Consider the following 9,695-nt stretch of genomic DNA (forward strand, 5'->3'; position numbering starts at 1 on the left):
GAGAGACATAGCTTTGACCAGACAGAATGTGGATTTTTAAGAGATTTTTCTCATTCGTACAGGTAAATTTCGGGCTTAGAAGCAGTTTCTTCCTGTACCTCAGAAAATATCACACCAAAAGTTTCTACGCTCGATACCAGGCACCGGGTGCAAGAATCGGGCACATTATCTAGTCGCGCAAATCTGTTCTCTACTGCCGCGCGGGGTTAGCCGAGCGGTCCAAGGCGCTGCAGTCATGGATCGTGCGACTGGGCCCGGTGGAGGTTCGAGTCCTCCCTCGGGCATGGGTGTGTGTGTTTGTCGTTAGGATGATTTAGGATAAGTAGTGTGTAAGCTTAGCGACTGATAACCTTAGCAGTTAAGTCCCATAAGATTTCACATTTTTTTTTTCTACTTTCTCGCAGAGAAGGCAACCGGTCTATAAAATCAACTAGCGCTCGTATATGTAGAGGTGGAAGTGACATAATGAGGTAAACGAGAGACTGAAGTTACCCCATGAAGCAGCGGTATTCGAATACATTTCCTAGTGAGGTTCGTTAGATGCAGAGCAAAGGTCGGGGAATCGCTGATCTTACGGTGACAAAGGCTGGTAGCGGGGCCTACAGCCGCTAAGGCCATCGGCACACGAGTCGTGATTTTGCGCTCTCAGCGTTCTCCAGCGGAGTTGTCGGTTCATTTGGCTTGCGAACAATACAATTTGTATTATTAATACAGTTTCTTCACAAAAACGGACGAGCGTAAAATTCCTATGTTAGTTCTATCAATTCGCACATTTCCTCACTTGCTCACATGCTAATCGCATTGTTCTATTTGCGATATACATAAACGAAAACTTCAATATTTGTGAACACGTAATAAGACAAAAAGGAAAGATACATGTCCAGGTCATTAGCTTATAAAAGTTCGCCAAATCGTACAAACTCACTCCTCACAGAGAATGCACTCATAGTTACATAACATCAAGTATTACAGTAATTACTTCAGTAAGGAAACCACAAACCTTTTGGAGAACGCGAAGGTGAAGAAAAAACAATAGGACTCGAACCCCACATCGACCTAATCTCTGTAATGTAATATGCTGCCTCCATACACTACTCTTTTTACTTGGCTGTAGCTTCGTCATAAGTGACTTTGGATTTTATCTTTAACCCTTGATAGTTATTAATTTAGTTTAATTTTAAGAAATTCTAACGAGAACGACACGTGTTTCATGACTAATGCTCTGTTCCTCTAAAACGGCTTACTCTAATAAGCCGCAAGCTATGACGTGATAATAACTAGAAACGAAAATTATTTCACTACCATCGTGACATTTTTTATTACTGCAAATTGTACCAATAACGATTCGTTCTTGAGTCGTTCAATGCGCTCGTGCTTAGAAACAGCGTATATTCATACGGCGTAATGGATAATATAAAACCCACCCAATATAGGCTTCTCCTGAACAAGACAAGTACATCATTATCCTACTTCCTGTGGGCCGCAAGCTATCTGCTTGTAGAGAGCGTGCCTGCTTGTTGTAGTTTCTACTTTGCCTGACCCGTCGCCGAAATACCGCAGAACTTATTTTGTGTTTCACGTGACGAAATGGCTGCTCAACGTGAAATAGCAGTAAGTGACGTCACAAATCCCGTAGAGCGCCACGCCAAATAAACGCTGACTCGTCCCGTGATGCTGACGGCTTAAGGTGCGCGCGGAGAGGACTGTTGCCCACAATGGCGCGTACTGGACGTGGCAGATGGATGCCGGGTTTGGCGCGCCACGCGAGGTTCACTGACCGCGTGATGGCGCGACGAAACAGATGACGAGCTGGAGCCGGCCGCTGGCGCCCCGTAATTGGAGGACTCGGGAATCGCCCGTGGCGAAACCCGCCGCCCTCCTGAGTGGCTCGCATGCCGCAGTGACGGCAGAGGAATCTCTCACCAAAGCGTGTCCGTCCCTAAACAAACCTGTGCCCGTAACACGTAAAGCAGCTATCGACCTCAACGCCAGAGTGATTTACAACCCAAAAGTTTAGCACAATCGAGAGATGTAAACATGTTTAGTTAACAAAATGTCGGGCACATACAAAACAAGCTAAAGCGTAGTCTCAACACACCTGGCATACAACAGTACCAAAACATGTGAATAATTCTGAAACAGATGTCATGCTGTTGTGGTGTTCAGTCCGAAGACTGGTTTGATGCAGTTCCTCACTCTAGCCTATTCTGTGCAAGTGTCTCCATCTCTCCATAGTTACTGCAACCTACATTCATTACAACCTGTCGTATGCGAACCTTGGTCTTCTTCTCCAATTTTTACCACCCACCATTCGATCAATTGAAGTATTTCTTCTGTTACCCATGGTTTCTTCTCAGTTACCTTCTTTCTACCTATGTTTTCCTTCCCAGCTACTGTTATCGCCCTTTTTCGGGATGTCCATTCCTCTTCAACAGTACTGACTACTGAGCTATTCCTTATTGCTGTTCTATAGTCTTAGAGAACTTCAAAGCGTATCTCGTCATTCCTTAGTACCTTCGTATCCCACTTCTTTGCATATTGTTTCTTCCTGACTAATGTCTTGAACTTCAGCCTACTCTTCATCACTACTATGTTGTCATCTGAGTCTATATCTGCTCCTGGGTACGCCTTACAATCCAGTATCTGATTTCGGAATCTCTGTCTGACCATGATGTAATTTAAATGAAATCTTTCCGTATCACCCGGCCTTTTCCAAGTATACCTCCTCCTCTTGTTATTCCTGAAGTGAGTATTCGCTATTAGTAGCTGAAGTTTATGAAAGAACTCAATTAATCTTTCTCCTCTCTCATTCCTTGTCCCAAGCCCATATTCTCCTGTAACCTTTTCTTTTACTGCTTCCCCTGCATCTGCCTTCCAGTCCCCCATGACCATTAGATTTTCATCTCCCTTTGCATACACTTTCACTATCCTCATACACTTTCTGTATCTCTTTATCTCTTCATCTTCAGCTTGCGACGTCGGCATGTATACCTGAACTATCATTATTAATTAAGTGAACTCAAAATGGGGAGGGGGAGGGGTCTGGCAAAAGCTCAGCAAATCTCATGTAAGGGGGATGGGGTAGGGGAGGGCAATGAATAGCTCACATCCGTTTTTCAACTCACAGAATATACGTTATTGTAACGGTTAACATTTTGTTATGTATAATTAAACCTGGCCGACCGCGATGGCCGAGCGATTCTAGGCACTACAGCCTACAGCCTGGTACCGCGCTACCGCTACGGTCGCAGGTTCGAATCCTGCCTCGGGCATGGATGTGTGTGCTGTCCTTAGGTTAGTTAGGTTTAAGTAGTTCTACGTTCTAGGGGACTGATGACCTTAGAAGTTAAGTCCCATAGTGCTCAGAGCCATTTGAACCATTTTTTAATTAAACCTGACCACAGGCAATATTAAAGTGCCCATGAATCTATATGGCTTCTCTGAACTGAACTGAATGCTTTACACGTATGCATGCCAGGGATTCCCCGATATGAAAAGATTTCAGCGCAAGTGTTAGATTTTATTTGGGGAGTTCTCTGCCACGCCGGTCGAAATCACTGTGCGTCAGTCACTAAGTCAATCTTGATACTCCGCAATGCATATAAATCCGATGTTATTGTGTTCAACATGAATCTATATAAAATCTTTCCCACTGCCATTGTTAAGCGGCATACCGACAATTCGAAACACACGTATGAGCAAGAACTTAATCGTTTGGGAAAAGAAGCTAAGCTGAAGTTGATCCACAAGAAATCTCTTAGTAATCATATAAATGAAGAGGTGAAGATGTTGAAAAGGTAAGAAATCATGCGGGTCAAAGGAAGGTACAAACAATGTTGTCTTTCATCTGCAGGGTAAGTAAAGGTTCAATGGCATTTAATGTATGTAATAAACCAATAAAAGGCCAGTTTTTTAAAGATCCGTCAAAATGTTTAGTTCTATTTTCTTGGAGCCTTTGCCCGTCTCTCCGTCCGGATACTACTCCGGGTTGGCATGTTTAAAATAAAGTGTTTTTAATCACTAGTTAATAAGACCGTTTAATATACTTTATAAATAAAACATGATTTTATTAAAGCGTTTCAAGCAATGTTTAAAAGAAATTTTCAAAAATTCTTTTTCACGCAATTTTATTCGACTACGAGGTGAACCTCACATAAGGGGTATGGCGAGTCCCACCATATGTCAGAAGTGGGGAGGAGGGTCTAAATTTTAGACAAAATCCCTCACGTAATTAATAGATGTACCCTAAGCTTCCTCACGAACCATTACATCTCTTGTCTTTGTAGTCCTAACGCAAGATTGCCGAGAGGGATTAGCCGAACGGTCTAGGGCGCTGCAGTCATAGACTGTGCGGCTGGTCCCGGCGGAGGTTCAAGTCCTCTCTCGGGAATGGGTGTCTGTGTGTGTTTGTCCTTAGGATAATTTAGGTTAAGTAGTGTATAAACTTAGGGACTGATGACCTTAGCAGTTAAGTCCCATAAGCCCATAAGATTTCACACACATTCGAACATTTTTTTCTTACGCAAGATTGTATTGTTGGCAGTTGGACCACTCTACAGTCTGTCGCAAATACCGGTTCCCTAAACTTTCTCAGTAGTGTTTCGCGAAAAGAACTCCTGCTTCTCTCCAGGGAGTCGTATTTTAGTTCACGGAGCATTTCTGTAGTACTCGCATATTGATCAATCCTACCGGTAACAAATCTAGCGACACGTCTTTTAATTGCTTCGATTTCTTTCTTTAACCCGGCCTGGTGGGGATCTCAAACACTCGATCAGTACTCAACAATGGGTTGCACAATTGTTTTGTATGCAGTCTTCTTTATAGATGAGCTACATTTTCGTGCAGTTCTCCCGGTAACCTGAAGTCCATTCTTGATCATCCCTACAAGCGACCCTACATGCTCGTTCCATTTCATATCGATTTCGAACGCTACGCCTAGCTATTTATTCGATATGATTGTATGAAACCGGATGCCACTGCTACTGTGTTGGAGCGTTACAGGACTGTGTTTCCCGCTGATCTGGAATAGCTTGCAGCTCTCAACACTTAAGCTTCCATTAATCACACGAAATGAAAATTCTGTCCAACTCATCTTGTATCCACCTACTGTGAATGGAAGAACGATACTTTCTAGTACACTACATTGTCATCAGCAAATAATCGCAGGTTGTTGCTCATCCTAACCGTCAGGTCGTTTATGTATATAGAAAAGAAGAAGAGCGGTCCTGTCACACTTCCCTGCGGCACTCCTGACAATATCCTTATCTCTCTGAACTGCTCTGCCCAAGCGTGACACAAAAAACAGCTGGTGTCAAGCATACTGTTGCCTGAAGTTCAGCTGTTTGCTTTACTTCAGTGGTGAGCCAAATCCTGGCGCGTCGTTGACGAGGATAGCTCCAATAAAAGAGAAACAAAGCAACATTAGATAGATGCATCTTTTAATAGTGAGCAGGTCCGCTATCAACACTCATGCCCATAAATTAATGATAATTGCACACAACGTGGCACTACACAAAACTATCCCTAATAGCATAGGCACATAGAGAACACACACGACACAGATCTGTAAGTCCACGGTATTGGTGATAAGTTGAGAAAACCGTCCCGAAACACATGTACGCATGTACCCCGACATCAATATGGGATATGATCATGCGCAAGTACACAGGCCGCACAACGGGTTGGCATACTCTGGATCAGGTGGTCGAGCAGCTGCTGGGGTATAGCCTCCCATTCTTGCACTAGTGCCTGTCGGAGCCCCTGGACTGTTGTAGACGTTTTCAATCGTGTAGCTATACGTCGACCGAGAGCATCCCAGACGTGCTCGATGGGGTTTAGGTTTGGAGAACAGGCAGGCCACTCCATTCGCCTGATATCTTCTGTTTCAAGGTACTCCTCCACTATGGCAGCTCGGTGGAGCCGTGCGTTATCATCCATCAGGAGGAAGGTGGAACCCACTACACCCCTGAAAAGGCAAAATGACGTCCCGAAACAGCTGACCTGTTACAGTTCCTCTGTCAAAGACATGCAGGGGAGTACATTCACCAATCACAATCCCACTCCACACCATCAAACGACTACCTCCGTACAGGTCCCTTTCAAGGACATTCAAGGGTTCGTATCTGGTTCCTGGTTCACGCCAGATGAAAACCCGGCGAGAATCACTGTTCAGACTATACCTGGACTCATCCGTGAACGTAACCTGGGACCACTGTGTTCTTGACACCAGGCATTAAGAGCTGTCCTGTAACCAGGGGTCAGTGGAATGCACCTTGCAGGTCTCCGGGCGAATAAACCATGTCTGTTCAGTTGTCTGTAAACTGTGTGTCTAGAGACAACTGTTCCAGTGGCTGCGGTAAGGTCCCGAACAATGCTACGTGCAGTACTCCGTGGCCGTCTGCGGGCACTGATGGTGAGATATCGGCCTTCTTGTGGTGTTTTGCACTGTGGACGTCCGGTACTGTAGCGCCTGGATAAAATTCCTTTCTGCTGGAATCGTTGTCCTAATCTTGAGATTACACTTTGTGGCACACGGAGGGCCCGTGCTACGACCTACTGGTTTTGACCAGCCTCTAGTCGCCCTAGTACTCTACCCCTCATAACGTCATCAATATGTGTTCTTTGAGCCATTTTAAACACACAGTCACCATTAGCACGTCTGAAAACGTCACCACACTTACACGCTGCACCGTACTCTGACAAGCACCAACACACCTCTGCGTATGTGGACTGCTGCCAGCGCCACCGTGCGACGACCGCAGGTCAAATGCACCGCACGGTCATACCTCGAGGTGATTTAAACTCGCAAACCGCCCACCAGAGCGTTGTTTCACCATGTATCAGCATTATCCTTAATTAATGAGCATGAGTGTACATAGAAAGACAGGCCGCTTCTGTGGGTAACGCTTACTTCGGCTTCTCGCTAGGTGGCAGCAGGGTTGAGCTATTAGACTATAAAGCGCCGTACACGGACCTACTCATGGTCTTGTCACCTCTAGCGAATGAAAGGTTTAGTGAGCTTGTGCGACAGCAGGGGAGCTGTTCGCATGTGGAGTTGATGCTGCATGGTCGGAACAGTGTTTCCGTGGACATCAATTATAGTGTGTTCGCAGTATCACCGAAGGTAAAGTGGAGTTTCCAGTAGTGTCTTGAGTCTAAACTGTGCGTTGGTGTCGAAGTGTTACGGTTGGTGGGCCCTCTAGTTTTCCGTGGAGATTGTTAGCTGTTTATGCACTGTTGAATGTGATGTTTGAATTATCTAAAGTCAAGAAATGAGACAAGTACAGCATGTGTTGTTTACTAATTTGGCTGGATTCTGCCGTATTAGTTGAGGATTTTCATAACATGAAAAGAAGGAAGAACACAAACCAATAAACGGTGGACTTTACAGTTTAATACACAAACACTTGTCACCTTCTGGTTTTAATGTACGCTACTGATTAACCATGTTAATACTTTGATGGTGTCTGGGAGCATCTGTGTTCTAGTTTTATACTGCGAGTAGTACTCGTACACTATGTCGTCAGACTGTTCGCCGATCTCTTCAGTAGTCAGTTTTGGCTGAATGCCGTGAAGCATTTTGATTACTCATTTTGGTGGTTATTGGTGCAGTGTTTCTGAACTATATATGATCTCCTCTGTATAATATCTGATGTCTGTTTGAGAAGATAACATATCTGGAATGAGGGATGCGGCGGTTACTCTGTAAAAGCTGTTTGAACGTGTTGTACACAGAAAGGAATTGTTATCTAATTTCATGTTTAAACCGTACATATTTTAAAGAAATACTGTTGTTCATTTTTGGTGGCCATTTTCCTTGAAGTTGCTTGGTGAAACAAAATTACTGAAATTGTACGTACTTAGTTCTGAGTATATGTGACTGGCACCATGCACTGCTGGATTGATTGTATTTTCTTAAAGATATTTTAAAATCGCTCAATAACTTACACTGCACGTTTTTTGTTTTTTTTTTGTTTTTTTGTTTTTTTTTTACTTCAGGAGAGTCTCTATGACGTTACATCTTGTATATACGTATAGGATCTTACTTCAAGTACACTGTTCGAACTAAAAATCACTATTGGAACAACGTCTGGAATTTTTTATAGAATACTGCTTGTGTCAACGAGATGAGTCATCCTGTGTGGTACCCATTATATTCAGTGCATCGCAATTTCAACGACTGCAGCAATCACAGTATCAGAGTCTGGAGATATTCCATCAAATTTCAGGCAAGCTGCCGGATGTCAGTAACCTGCCGTTATGGAATTCCGGCTAAGTCTCCTGGCCACGCGCGGCGTACCCAGTTGTCACTGCGCAAGCGTTGCCTGAGCTTCCGTGCATGGTGTTCCCAGTTGTCAATGCGGATGAGTTGCTTGAGTCTGTGCGCTTCTGCTGCAAGTCTGTGCGCTGCTGAGAGCGCCCGCCGTGGTGACAGCTCGCCTCGTCGATATCAGATCGCTCGACTTTACCTGCCAAAATTGCAGAACTGCGGCTACTCGTAGCGTATAGTTTCTCAGTGATTAGATTCCATGCGTATTTAACTGGAAATCGACGCCGCGATTGATAAGCGCCTTAGACAGTGATATTCCTCATGACACATTGATAACGAAGTTTCAGAAGTTTGAGGTATTGGCAACAATGTGTGCATTGTATTTCATCGAATGGCCAGTAGCACTACAGTGATCTACGATAGCGACCTAGCTACCTTGGAGGAGGCGAGCATGCCGTCGGTGTTTCACTGAGCGCTCCTGAATAGTGCTCGCGATTTTCCACATTTGCAGGGAATCTTGCAAGCACCTGTCTTACGCAGTTCTAAGTAGTCTTTGGCCGATCCCAAAAGCGCCCAGACTTTTAATGGAGGAAGAAGGATCCCCTTAGCGTCATGATTTCGTAATTGCCAATTTTCGCTGACACATTACCAATATATGACAGCTTGTTGTCTTCTTGAAGGCTTCGTGCTCTTCCTTCTCCTATTTATACATCTGTAACAGTCTCCGTATCTACTGAGATGAATGTTTAATTTTCCAGGAGCACAACTTGGGAATGTTCCAGTTCCGACTGCAGGTTATCACTATGTGATCTCGATCACCTCAAATGAGAGTGTCCGCACTATCCAACAATGTAGGAGTCACAGCTTTGCGCTGCCGGCTGATATGTGGGACATCGGAGAGGTTTGCGCGATATGATGATGACGACGACGACGATAATGGTGCTGATGATGACAGGCACCTCGTCCAACGACTCACCTTGCTTTTGTTCACTGTCAGGTCTCCTTAAACAATCTGTAAGGACCTATGAATATCTGCAATGTTGTGGTTTTCCACGAAGAGAAACTCAATGACAGCTCTCTCTGCCTGGAACTGACCTCCGTGGCTTAAGGTCTTCAGAACGCCCATTATTTGCATAGGATGGTGGGAACTAGAACTCTGAAAATTCCTCTCTGTATGAGTGGGTTTCCGAAACACCGTATGTTCAAGTGTATCACCGCTCTTACGTCGCACTAAGGCATCTAAAAATTGCAATTCTCCATCCCCATTGTACATTTCTACATTTCCATGTATGTGTTTAGATGTTGTAGGAACTCTTGGAGACTGTCCAAACAATGAGGCCCAACTATAAAAGTGTCATCAACGTATCGCTCAAATACTGTTGCGTTTGGAACTGCTGAGTAGTGTGCTCGACCCTCAGAATTTTTC

Source organism: Schistocerca serialis, chromosome 2, assembly GCF_023864345.2.
Source record: "Schistocerca serialis cubense isolate TAMUIC-IGC-003099 chromosome 2, iqSchSeri2.2, whole genome shotgun sequence".
NCBI classification, from domain to species: Eukaryota; Metazoa; Arthropoda; class Insecta; order Orthoptera; family Acrididae; genus Schistocerca; species Schistocerca serialis.